Below are 12,587 nucleotides of genomic sequence, written 5' to 3'. Positions count from 1 at the left end.
GCGGCCCTGTCTGAGTTTTAAGCCCTGCTGCTGTGTTTTGCCTGCAACAGGCAGGCCTAAGCCTGTGAGTGACCCCCATAGCAGCTGCCTGAAGAAGTGCTTGGGGGAATCATGCAGAAGAAGCGTGATATTTGTTTGAGTTCTCTCCTCATGGAGGCTGTGCTCCACTTGGTGCAGGACAGCAGTCTCAGCAGGACTCTAGGCCCAGCACCTTGCCTCAGTTTGTAGATTTGTAGTGCACCCATCACCGGGCTCAGTCTGGCACAGCTACCCCTCACCAGTGCCCAAGAAGCAGTCAAAAAAGTTGGATGGACTGGTTAGGTTAGTTGTCATGCTGTTGCTTGGCCAGTGTAGAGACCACTGAATGCATAGTATTCCTCTATGATATTCTGTCCTGAGCAAAATTGGCATGTTATGAGGTAGTTGCCTGTGAGGGACAGGTGTCTGTTTATGTATCCAGCCATCATGTCTTAGGTCTTCTGCATGGGGAGCTTCTCCATCCTGCTTTCATTGGTGACATCTGTGATGCTCTGGTAGACATCTATGAAGACAATACTCTGACAGGATGATCTGGCAATACATCACAAGTTGATGCAAAGGCTCTTACAAAAGCCATTTCTAGTTTCAAGTTTCTTGTTTCTCTTGTTTTGTGGTATGACATACTGTTTGAGATCAACATAACTAACAAACAACTTCAGGCAAAAGAATTTGATATATGTGATGCCATTAATCAACTTGGAGAAACCGAGAAGTTTCTTGTGGGCCGCAGAAGTGACGCAGCCTTTGAGAAAACATTGGTAGATGCAGGTGAACTTGCAGAGGAGTTGGATGTACTGGCACTTTTTGAACCAGATCCAATCCGTATTAGAAAGAAGAGGAAGCAGTTCACATATGAAGCAGATGACGAACCTATTTATGATCCGAAAGAAAAATTCAAAGTGAACTTTTACTTTGCAGTCATTGACACAGCAATACATTCGGTTGAAGAAAGATTCACATTGATGCAGCAAATTAGTTCAGTATTTGGCTTCATATATGATGTTTAGAGTTTGCAAAATAAAACACCAAAGCAAATTATGGAACATTGCTTGAATCTGGAGAAAGCTTTGCAACATGGTGAATCCAAGGATATTGATGCCTTTGACTTGTGCAGTGAATTGCAAGCTATTGCAAGACGAATCCAAAGGAGTTCATCACCCCAAGATGTACTGAACTTCATATGGGAAAATAAGCTGACAGATAGTGTCCTTAACACTCTTGACTCTTCGCATCCTCTTGACTCTCCCAGTTTCTGTGGCCAGTGGTGAGCAAAGCTTCTCGAAGCTCAAGTTGATAAAAACATATATGCGAACATCAATGTTGCAACAAAGAATTGTTGGGCTATCTACCTTGTCAATAGAACATGACATTGCTCACAACATTGACTTGGAGGAACTTGTTTCTAAATTTGCTAAACTTAAAGCGCAGAAACATAAATTCTAAATTATAACGTTACTCTGTGACCGTGTGTTGTGTATAATGTATGTGATTTTGGGGGAGGAGGGAGGGGCGCAAGATGGAATTTTCGCCTAGGGCGCAAAATATCCTTGCACCGGCCCTGTGGAAAAGGATTCTTGGCATAAGGCTTCTGGAGGGAGACATGGAACACTGGTTAAATCCTGAGGAACCCAGGGAACTGGAATCTGAATGCTATTGGACTGACCCATTCCAGAATCTGAAATGGACAGAGATATTGGTGGTCTAACTTAGCTGACAGGCACGCTGACCTAAGATTCTGAGTGGACAGCCAAACTTCATCCTTTATGACAAGGTTGGGGGTGGCCTGGTGGCGCTGGTCACCAGGGTGCTTGTAAGCCTCCTTAGCAGATGTCAGCTGTACTAGAGACTTCTCAGGGATGTGAGAGTGAAACTGAGAATGAAACTCCTAGTTGGCAAAGAAGGGGCTTTGTAGGTTGGAGACGCGTGCAGTATTATTATACACAAGTTCTGCAGAGGGAAGCAGGGAAACCCAGTTTTCTGGTCATCACTGCCTTTTGAACTAAGGAACTGCTCAAGGATCTGGGTGACTTGTTCCACATGCCCACTGGTGTACAGATGATATGCAGATGAGATGAGGGATTCTATGCCCAAAAGCCTTAGAAACTCCCATCAGAAATGGAAGACAACCTGAAAGCCCTGGTCTGACATGACACGTGTTAGCAATCTATGACAAAGAAAAACGTTCTCTAGGAAAAGGCAAGCCATTTCTGGGGCAGTAATGATGGTGCAGCACAGGACAAGGTGTGCCATCTTAATGAAAAGATCAACCACCACTAAAATTGTTGTGTGCCCCTGACAGTGAGGCAGTTCCACAGTGAAGTCCATGGACATGTGACCCATTGCTGAGATGAGACAAGCAGTGGCTGGAGAAGACAGAATGGTGTTGAACATGGGCTTGTGGTTTGGGCACAGTTTCCAAGATCTTGTATTTTTTTTTTTGACAGAGGTGCACAGGCTCAGCCACCAGAAAGTTCTTGACACCAAATTCCTAGTCTTGATGTGGCTGAAGTAACTAGCAAGTGAACTCTAAAACTATGAACAATATAAAAAGGCACAAACACACTAAAATGGCCCACTACTTTGAACAAATGGAGCAAACAGATGATATGTTCAGAACATACAAAGTGTTCACGCTTTGTACCATTTTGGTGTGTTTTTCTGTCTCGTTCTCTGGTATAGATGAAATATCTTCCCCATTTGTTAATACTGAGCACACAAAATGCTGCTTCCCTAGAAGCCAAAGCAAGACTGCAATGTTCCTTTCCTGAACAAATGGTTTCACCATTTCTGTATTCAGATCCCTGAGAAACATCCGTCCCTTACTCTGCTATGCCATGTGCGATTCAACAAAATCCATATAATATATGCATTCAAACAGGCAATCTGTACGTGCAATGTAACAGCAAGTCTTTTCCCCAGCAACATCCGTCAAGCATGGGCCTTGCCAGAAAATGTATCTGACAATTGTGGTTTCCCCAGAAATTCTTCCTAGCAAGTGTAGACTTCCCAGAAAATCCATCTGACAGTATTATCTTCAAAAAAACTCAATTTGCAGGACAATTGTGATGATAAATGAAACAAACATTATCTGGGGTCTCACATATTTAAAAAAACACAAGTCACTGAAACTATGATGATAAAAACAATGCTGAGAGAGTCATACAATCATACAGTCATACATGGTGGGGTATAGAAGTTGGAGGGAAAGTCAGAGATGTGTTGGGTTCTGGTTAACCAACGCCAGAGTACCAGCATACAAATATCAAAACTGGATACTGCAGTTAGGAGAAGGAGAATACCAACCCAGCTCAGTCTCCTCTAATGGGCCTGGTACTTGATGTTTTCCCAGCCGGGACGCAGGTCAAGCCTTTGCAAGATGGCCTGATGCAAAGTGTCCAGGTTCTCCACAACACAGGCATCATTTTCTTTCAGCATCAGAAAGCCAGGGCTGATTTACATGGGCTCAGCCTGGGGGGCAAAGCCAGCAGTTGGTGAGCTGGGGTCTGGGAAAATGGCAACGCACAGGAGGCTATGTTTCACTCTCGGCAGCACTCTGACAGACAGTTATCGATCTTAATACACAGCTCAGTTAGACCAGCCAGGCCAAGTGGGGACACCACCTGCACCAGCTACTCTTTGATTGCTTCACTGAGGCCAAGCCAGAAGTCATAATGCTGCGCAACCTCCTTCCACTAAGTGTCCACTACCAGGTGTCAAAATTCTGCAGCGAATTTGGCAACAGATAATCATGCCCCAGACATGATGCTTCAAGCACAGCCTTTGCTGTGCATGTGCAATTCAGGTCATCAGAGATTACCGCCAGAGTTGTACCAAGTTTTCAAACAGGCCCAGAAGCGGGCTAGACTTCTCCATCAGGGAGCCCTGACCAGGGCCTTCCAAGTCAGCAAGATGATAGTAAGTCCTAGTTGGGCTTGGCTAGTGAGGAATGCTTGTGGTTGCAAAAGGAACGCAAGTCGACCCTGATGTAGGAGTCCACAAAATTTGCCATGGTCACCGCTGAATTTATCTGGCAGTGGAATCTTTGTTTCAGGGTTGGAGCTGTAGGGCAGCAACGTGACCCTGCAAGTTCTGTACAGGGCATACTATTTCCGACAGCAGAGAATGGGGCCCCTTTTCTCCTGATGAGTTCCTTTTGGCAGGCTGCTTAAACTGTTAGGGACTGGGACGTGGATGGTCAGGCCTACTGGGCAGAGCAGGAGTCAGTAGCCAGGTGCCAGAACCAAGAGTCACAGCTGGAGTCAGAGTCAAGGGTCAGACCAGAGTCAGACACCAGATCCTGGAACCAAAGGTAGGAATCAGAGTGGAGGTTTGGAACAGGGTCACCTGGAGTGAGGCACGGCAGGAGTGGGACTGGGACCGGGACGAGGACCAAGACAAGCATGGCTGGAAACAAGCAGGTGCAGGAACTAGCGCAGATGTGGACAAATGCTTTGAGCAGCCAGTAGCCTGCTGCTGATCTTAAGAGCAGATCTGCTAATCCCCTCAGCCAATGACGGAGCTCAAATGGGGCCCAGCTGTGCTTGTTAGACTGCCTGCGGGTTAAGCTAGCAGGTAAGCAGACTAGCTGCTGATCCTTACTCCCCTTCACTCTGCAGATGCTATTCTAGCCTGTTGCAAAAGTATCAGTTTGCATGCCTCTTATCTTCCCTTTGACCACTCAGGCCCTGATCCAGCAAGCACTTACACATGTGCTTAATTCTACATACACCTCTACCCTGTTATAACACGGTAGCAGGGAGCCAAAAATCCCTACCACGTTATAGCTGAAACCCCATTATATTGGAGTAGGGGTGGGAGGGCTCCAGCGGTGATTTAAAGAGCTCCAGGCTCCAGCCGCTGTGAGGAGTCCCAGGCCCTTTAAATAGCCGGCAAACCCCGCTGCCACAGCCCCGGGGTAGCAGCGGCAGGGCTCCGACGGTGATTTAAAGGGACCGGGGCTCCCCGCAGCAGCCAAAGCCCCGGACCCTTTAAAGCGCCGCCCGAGCCCCACTGCACAGCCCTGGGGTAGCAGCAGCAGGACTCCAGCGGTGATTTAAAGGGCTCAGGGCTCCCCGCAGCAGCCGGTGCCCCAGACTCTTTAAAGCGCCGCCGGAGCCCCGCTGCTACTGTGCTATATGTGAACCCGTGTTATAGCAGGTCACGTTATAGCAGGATAGAGGTGTATGTGAGTTGTCCCATTCAATGTCAATGGGACTACACTTGTGTTTAAATGCTTTGTTGGATCAGTGCTTTAGACTGTAAATTCTTCAGGACATAAACTTGTGTTTTTACATGTCTGTAAACTGTCTAGGACACACAATTTTTCATCCTCAATGTGATGAAGTATAGCACTGCCATGCTAGCCCCCTTTCCTGCTACACTGTGGAGAAATCAAGAAGTAGGTTTCACAGAATCAAGACTGAAGGAATCAGCATCCACTTTTTTTTTTTGGACTGTCTAGTTGCAGAATACCATTATCAATTCTGGGGAACAGAAATGGGAAGATGCACGTAATAAAACAAACACACATACACACACCACACCACTTAGAAATACTGTACTAATGCAAGTTATAGATATTCTGTGAAATGAGTAGTCATTATTAAATGTGATATAGAAAAAACAGACCAGATTAAATCCACGTGATTCCATAAATTTGATCCAGTAGGTCTACAGAACGCATATTATCCAGAGTTAAATCCTACATTAACTTTATACCTGTCCGTTAGATGTCAATACTATTTATACACATTATCTTACTAAATCTGTACTAGACAAGCTGGCTATATAGTAAATGCACTATAAATAGGACACACATTATAAACTTGATGTAGGTATCAATGTGCCAAGATTTTATGCCAACAGAGTTGATTGCTTGTGGCCTTTAAAATACAACAGTACCCTATTTTTCAAATGTCTAAATAGTATATGCTGTTTATCCATTCCGCCAAAGGAACACTAATAAATCATGTTCTTCCTCCAACCAGACATCTCAGGTAACCTCCACCCACTCACCTCTTCTCCTGTGTGAAGAAAATAAAGAGGAAGCACCATGGAATGTCAATCACACTGCAGATCCCTCCAGCACATGCCACTACCTATAATAAAGAAGGGAACGTGTCATGGTAGTGATCACTCTCTACCATTAGGGTCAGGGCTGTCCTTAGGATTTATGGTGCCCTAGGTGGGATTATTAAACTGGTGCCCCTGTGCCTGTCTTGCTCTTAGCAACACAAACATAAGCTTACACTATTGGAAAACTTGCCACATGCACGTTATTAAAACCAGTTTAACTTAATGAAGCACACTGTAATGCTGATGGACTAGCACTAAAGAAGCAGCACTGTAGAAAAAATTCTGATTTGACAGAATGATGCAAATAATATTTTTTTAATTTGTCAACATTTTATTGCAAATTTATATGAAGAAGTATTGAAACAAGGATTTGTTTTTAATTAAAAGCAATCCTTCTGGCTTTTTGGGCTGCAAAATCAGTAATAATGTCATTGTATGACAAAGACAAAGTGATGTCTTGTTTGATTGCACAATAGCAAGACCAATCAAGTGTTCCTGACTCACTGTAGAGCGGAGATAGTTTTTAATGAGCTTTAGTTTTGAGAAACTCCCTTCTCCTGATGCTGCTGTTACAGGAATTGTCAGTAGAATACGAGTGGCAATGTACACATTAGGATATATGTCAACAAGTTTGCCAGTATGAGTAAACTGTACAATGTCCATCATCGATTTTACATGTGGCAACAACTCAATTCTTCATACAGTTCAAGTCCATTTAAATCAAAACGATCACTGTGCTTCAGGAGGCTCTCTAGGTCAGGGGTCCCCAACACAGTGCCCGAGGGTGCCATGGTGCTCACAGGGGCCTCCCAGTGCACCTGCATACTGGCCGGCAGATGAGCATCCGCCAAAATGCCACCAAAATTCGGCATTTCAGCAGCGACACCTCTGGATGACGCCACTTGCTGCCGATAAGCAGCGTCATTCAGAGATGTCACCGCTGAAATGCCGCCGAATTTTGCCAGCATTTCGGCAGATGCTTGTCCACTGCCACAGTCCTTCATCTGGTGATCGCCAGACGAAAAAGGTTGGGGAGCACTGCTCTAGGTTCTTGCACTTTGTCATTAGTTGCTCTTGTGTTCCTATTTCGTTGAATTTAGTCCTGCTCAGCCCACCTACCAGCTGAGTGAATGGAACCCCAGGCCGACAGCGGGTTGATTGGCTCAGCCAGGGTATCAGCTTCCGGTCTGCTCAGCCCACTCCCAGCCTGGGGTTCCTTAGGGGTCCACAGGCCAGCAGTGGGTGCTGAATGGGGCCGGTGGCCGGGACCTCGGGTGGCAATGGGGCAGCAGCCAGAATCCCAGAGCAGTGGGAGGCTGAGCCGCTCAGCTCACCGCTGCATGCCATCAAAAATCAGCTTGCGTGCCACCTTTGGCACATGTGCCGGGTTGCCGACCCCTGCTCTATACATTAGTAAGGAGATGAGCATATTACAGTTGTTGGAGGGCTCTATTTGGCAGTAACAGGGCTAGAGGAAAGTCAGTCAACATTTTTTGTTTCTCTGATGAAAAATGGCCCACTCCCTTCCTCATACCAAACTTGTCACAAATAATTGTCCACAACTTAATTTTCTGTTTTTGGCTAAGATATTGATTTTTTAAAAAAAATATTGAAATTGAATTCAGGATTGTTAGCAAGCATTTTTGGCCAACAAATTTGTTAAATGACAATCTAAATGGCAACTGCAGGACTGCTTTCATGCTTGGCTCACTCCCCAGCCTGCTGGTTCAACAGCTGCAGTAGAGGAGGAGATAAGTGGAAAACTGCAGGACCCCAAAATCCACCTCTTGGGGTGCAGAGTTGCAACAGCAGCAGCAAACCCTCAGGTCCGATCACTCGCCAATGGGCACCACCGCCAGCCCAACAGACCATGGTGAAGTTAGCACAGCATCTGATCTCAGGGACAGGGAACCCATGGAGCCACAGCAGCTTATCCTGCCCTGTGCAGCTCCCCCCGGATGAGATGGGGAGAGGGGAGAGAGAGACGCCCTCCTCAGCTAGGGTGACCAGATCCAGATGTCCTGATTTTATAGGGCCAGTCCTCATATTTGGGGCTGTGTCTTATATAGTACCAATTACCCCCACCTGGGGTGACCAGACAGCAAATGTGAAAAATCAGGATGGGAGTGGGAGGGAATAGAAGTCTGTATAAGAAAAAGACCCAAAAATCAGAACTGTTCCTATAAAATCGGGACATCTGGTCACCCTACAGGTGAGTTCCTTCCCCCACCCCTTCCCAAAGACCCCAGCAGCCAATCCCCTCCCTCAGACTGTGCTGCATTCACTCTCCCTAGGACCCAGCAGCCCTGCTCTTACATGTTCCACTGCTTCCCACCTGTCCGGGCTCCTAGCAGAGCAGTGCCCCCAGACCTACTGGTGCCCCAAGCAGCTGCCTGTTCTGCCTATGGCTAAGGATGGCCCTGATTAGGGTTTAAAAACATCTCGGCTGCAACAGATGCAGACTCCACCTAACAGGCAGCTGCATGTGGAGAGCTCATGCCAGAACCTGCCCTTCACAGATGGCATTATAGTCGACTGCATCTTTATCTCATTCCTTTGCTGGCATTCTTCCTATGGGATTCTATACCTCCCAAATAGCATCTCCTCCTGTGCCTGGACAGGCAATATGTGATCTTGCCCCAGGTCGCTAATTCTGGCAAGGTTTAATTTATTGATCTACATGAACTGAAAGCTAACAACCTCCCTCCAGGGAAAATACATAGGTAGCAGACAGGAAACATGGCAAGGTCGCTGTGACGGGTTGGATCACAGAAACCCCCTGGGAGCTGCCACCTGATGTGGCAAGACTACTTCTATCCCTGCCAGCTCAGGGTCCCAGCACCCTGTCTTGCTGAGCCAGACACTCCCGTTTGCTCCAACACAGACCCAGGGTCTGAATTACACCTTTACGCCATATAACGTTGTCCTTGGAAGCCAAAAAATTTTACTGCATTATAGGTGAAACCATGTTATATTGAACTTGCTTTGAGTCGCCGGAGCGCGCAGTCCCCCCACCCCAGAGTGCTGTTTTACCGTGTTATATCTGAATTTGCATTATATCGGGGTAGTGGTGTACTTTCCCCAAAGCTGCAGGTTTACCTGAAAGCAGCTAACAGAAATGTTCCTGTTTTTAACACTCATGCCCAACTCCCAATGGGGTCTAAACCCAAATAAATCCATTTTATCCTGTATAAAGCTTATACAGAGTAATCTCATAACTTGTTCGCCCTCTATAACACTGATAGAGAGATATGCACAGTTGTTTGCTCCCCCAGGTATTAATACACACTCTGAGTTAATTAATAAGTAAAAAGTGATTTTATTAAATACAGAAAGTAGGATTTAAGTGGTTCCAAGTAGTAACAGACAGAACAAAGTAAATTACCAAGCAAAATAAAATAAAACGCGCAAATCTATGTCTAATCAAACTGAATACAGATAATGTCACCCTCAGAGATGCTTCAGTAAATTTTTTCCTCAGACTGGACCCTTTCCAGGCCTGGGCACAATTATTTCCCCTGGTACAGCTCTTGTTCCAGTTCAGGTGGCAGATAGGGGATTCTTCATGATGGTTCCTCTCTCCCCTTTGTTCTGTTCCACCCCTTTATATATCTTTTGCATAAGGCGGGAATCCTTTGTCCCTCTCTGGGTTTCCATGCCCTCCTTCTCAATGGAAAGACACCAGGTTAAAGATGGATTCCAGTTCAGGTGACATGATCACATGCCACTGCAAGACTTCATTGCCCACTTGCCAGCACACACGTATCCAGGAAGACTTACAGGTAAAACACACCTATCTGCAGACAATGGTCCTGGTTAATGGGAGTTATCAAGATTCCAAACCATAATTAATGGCCTACACTTGGCATAATTACAATAGGTCCTCAGTCATATTTCATATTTCTAGTTTCAGATACAAGAGGATGATCACTCAGTAGATTATAAGCTTTGTAATGATACCTTACAAGAGACCTTTTGCATGAAGCATATTCCAGTTACATTATATTCACTCATTAGCATATTTTTATAAAATTATATAGACTGCAACGTCAGTCGCATTCATAGAACTTCCTTCAAATCATTTGCTGAAGGTGCTAATTTTTGCACCCAACCAAAACAGGAAAAGGGGTCACGTTCTCAGTCCAGCACAAGCCAACGCCATCCACCAAGAGACCTTGTGCTTTTATGATGGTTCTTGCCTTCCCCAGCCTCAATGGTAGTATGGTCCTGGAGCCCATCCCTATACCTGAATGGACCTCAGCCCTCCCACACCATTATTTTACACCCATAACCCCTATAGATTTCTATAGGTGCAGTCCCCAAAACAGTGGCTGCCTCTGGGAACCTCCCTTTGCATCCACAGAGCCTCAACAGCACATTCCCCACACAGAAGGGTTTCCCCAGTCTTTGGGACCAGCAAGGACCTTGCTGTGGAGTCATTTCATCTCTGCCATCACGGCTGACAGGAGTTTGGGGGCAGAGGGAAGTATGTGACTGCGTATTTTCCTTAGAACAATGATCCAACAAGTCTAATATCTTGACTCTGACGGTATCCAATACCCTAGGAACCACAGAGAAGATTTCCTCATTCACCTAAGAAAGGAACAGTTTGCTTCCAAAATATGCAGGCAGTTCACAATCATTCACAAAGTAAATTTGTATCATCTGAAATCACCAGAATATAAACAATAGCTTCTTTAATACGAATAAAGAGCATCTATAACTCAAATTTTATCTTTTGCATGATACATTCTAGAGTGATAGTAGTGAGTTCATAATTAAGGCTGTTACCAACTTTGCATTACAAGTCAGATTTTGGCCCTCCTGCCTCCAGCATCATAAAAACAGTTTAAGATCTAACAAGCAGATCCTACTGTGGCTCTGTGATTGCAGAGCCATTGGCCATTATCTTTGAAAACTCATGGCGATCGGGGGAGGTCCCGGGTGACTGGAAAAGGCTAATGTAGTGCCCATCTTTAAAAAGGGGAAAGAGGAGGATCTGGGGAACTACAAGCCCAGTCAGCCTCACCCTAGTCCCTGGAAAAATCATGGAGCAGGTCCTCAAGGAATCAATTCTGAAGCACTTAGAGGAGAGGAAAGTGATCAGGAAAAGTCAGCATGGATTCACCAACAGCAAGTCATGCCTGACTAACCTAATTGCTTTCTATGAGGAGATAACTGGGTCTATGGATGAGGGGAAAGCAGTGGATGCGTTTATTCCTTGACTTTAGCAAAGCTTTTGATACGGTCTCCCACAGTACTCTTACCAGCAAGTTAAAGAAGTATGGGCTGGATGAATGGACTACAAGGTGGACAGAAAGAAGGCTAGATCGTCGGGTTCAACAGGTAGCAATCAATGGCTCCACGTCTAGTTGGCAGCTAGTATCAAGCGGAGTGCCCCAAGGGTCAGTCCCGGGACCGGTTTTGTTCAATATCTTCATTAATGAGGATGGTGTGGACTGCACTCTCAGCAAGTTTGCAGATGGTAGATACGGTGGAGGGTAGGTATAGGATACAGAGGGACCTAGACAAATTAGAGGATTGGGCCAAAAGAAACCTGATGAGGTTCAACAAGGACAAGTGCAGAGTCCTGCCCTTATGATGGAAGAATCCCATGCACTGCTACAGACTAGAGACCGAACGGCTAGGCAGCAGTTCTGCAGAAAAGAACTAAGGGGTTACAGTGGACAAGAAGCTGGATGAGTTAACAGTGTGCTCTTGTTGCCAAGAAGGCTAACAGCATTTTGGGCTGTATAAGTAGGGGCACTGCCAGCAGATCGAGGGATGTGATCATTCTCCTCTATTCGACATTGGTGAGGCCTCATCTGGAGTACTGTGTCCAGTTTTGGGACCAACACTACAAGAACGATGTGGAAAAATTGGAAAGAGTCCAGCGGAGGGCAACAAAAATGATTAGGGGGCTGGAAAACATGACTTACGAGGAGAGGCTGAGGGAACTGGGATTGTTTAGTCTGCAGAAGAGAAGAATGAGGGGGGATTTGATAGCTGCTTTCAACTACCTGAAAGGGGATTTCAAAGAGGATGGATCTAGACTGTTCTCAGTGGTAGCAGATGTCAGAACAAGGAGTAATGGTTTCAAGTTGCAGTGGGGGAGGTTTAGATTGGATATTAGGAAAATCTTTTTCACTAGGAGAGTGGTGAAGCACTGGAATGGGTTACCTAGGGAGGTGGTGGAATCTCCTTCCTTAGAGGTTTTTAAGGTCAGGCTTGACAAAGCCCTGGCTGCAATGATTTAGTTGGGAATTGGTTCTGCTTTGAGCAGGGGGTTGGACTAGATGACCTCCTGAGGTCCCTTCCAACCCTGATATTCTATGATTCTGTGAAGCAACAGGCCCAATTTTGATCTGCACAACCAAATGTTAGAGGTTCAGGCATGAAAGAGTTTAAAATCTGGACTTGAGCCTGGATCTGAATTTGCCCATCTCTATTTATACCCCCACCTCACACCCCAC

General features: G+C 45.7%; 1 protein-coding gene across 5 annotated transcripts in view; it reads right to left on the bottom strand.

The window, feature by feature from the left end:
• POMGNT2 (protein O-linked mannose N-acetylglucosaminyltransferase 2 (beta 1,4-)) overlaps positions 1 to 12,587 on the bottom strand; it is a 165,912-nt gene that overhangs the window by 140,860 nt on the left and 12,465 nt on the right. For 3 of the 5 annotated variants that reach the window (XR_003998846.1, XR_003998847.1, XM_030551040.1), the window contains exon 2: positions 6,055 to 6,137. The exons of the other annotated variants lie outside the window; for them this stretch is intronic. The gene's annotated coding sequence lies outside the window, so the exon portion shown is untranslated. The remainder of the gene's footprint in view (positions 1 to 6,054; positions 6,138 to 12,587) is intronic. 5 annotated transcript variants of the gene reach the window in all.

The sequence above is a fragment of the Gopherus evgoodei genome, chromosome 2 (assembly GCF_007399415.2).
Source record: "Gopherus evgoodei ecotype Sinaloan lineage chromosome 2, rGopEvg1_v1.p, whole genome shotgun sequence".
Taxonomy (NCBI): domain Eukaryota; kingdom Metazoa; phylum Chordata; order Testudines; family Testudinidae; genus Gopherus; species Gopherus evgoodei.
This window is presented reverse-complemented; position numbering and strand designations above follow the sequence as displayed.